Genomic DNA, 1093 nt, shown 5'->3' on the forward strand with positions numbered 1-1093 from the left:
ACACACACACACACACACACACACACACACACACACACACACACACACACAACCTGTTTCTCAACCTCTCGTCAATTCTCACGAACGAGGCAAAACAATCTGTGGAATTGACCAATACCTGAATATTCATCTCTTTCACAAAAATTCACAGAGAACTACTCCGGTATAGATCTACGTGTATTATTACCCCTGTGTGCGCTAGTGAAATGTTCGTTAGACACATTACACTGGGCAGCTCAAATCGCAAATTCAAAGCAATCGCGAAAAACGGAATCGGTAAAGCGAAAAAAAAGAGGGCGCGAAAAAAGCCTATATACTGTGCATTTTTCTGCACACAGGAATGTAGTAAAACAAGAATAAACGTTGACACAACATTTGTGAGAGCACCACAAAGATTAGTGTCTGTGGCATTGTCATAAGGTGTGAGGCAGCGTGGTGAAAACAGGCACTCGTCGAAATACAGAAATCGGAGAAACAGCATTTTTCCGAAAGTTTTGATATTTTTATCGAATTTTTATTTTTGGGCTCAGCCTCTTTTATGTTTATATAAAAATACATTTTCATGTGAATTTTACTGATACACAGTTGGAGGCAAAATTCAAAGGTCATTTTTTTCAAACGTACTCCGTGAAATGACATCTTAATAAATTTTTTTAATTCATGGAACTTTCATAGATTCTATATTTATAATGTGGTGTGCATTATATTATTATCATAATTGATTAAGCTCTGACAGTGTGAATGTCTGGTTATATATTGATCTATTATTATGTTGGCATTAATCTCAAGAGCGTATTCTCTTGTTCTTTTTGTGTTAAGAAGATGGTACATGTATTGCAAAATGACAAACGCTGTGCCGTACGGTAGGGGGCGTTATAAAAAAAATTCTTCATTACCATTATCAAAATTAAATACACTGTGCATAGATCTACTATGATCACGCACACTTACAAACGATTAAACAACAAAAATCCAATTTTCAAGCCTAGTTATCTTGTCGATTTCCACCATCATTCCCTTAACTACCCAACTTCCTTTCATGGCGAAATGCCATCATCGTCACTGTCCTGTTGCTGCTGCTGCTGCTGCTGCT

The 1093-nt window shown here is 37.0% G+C and overlaps 1 protein-coding gene across 1 annotated transcript in view; it reads right to left on the bottom strand.

Annotated features, from left to right (window-relative positions):
* The window catches only part of LOC101845009 (gamma-gliadin-like), an 8723-nt gene that overhangs the window by 1597 nt on the left and 6033 nt on the right, over positions 1–1093 (bottom strand). The window lies entirely within an intron of this gene.

This window comes from Aplysia californica, unplaced genomic scaffold, assembly GCF_000002075.1.
Source record: "Aplysia californica isolate F4 #8 unplaced genomic scaffold, AplCal3.0 scaffold00276, whole genome shotgun sequence".
Lineage (NCBI taxonomy): Eukaryota > Metazoa > Mollusca > Gastropoda > Aplysiida > Aplysiidae > Aplysia > Aplysia californica.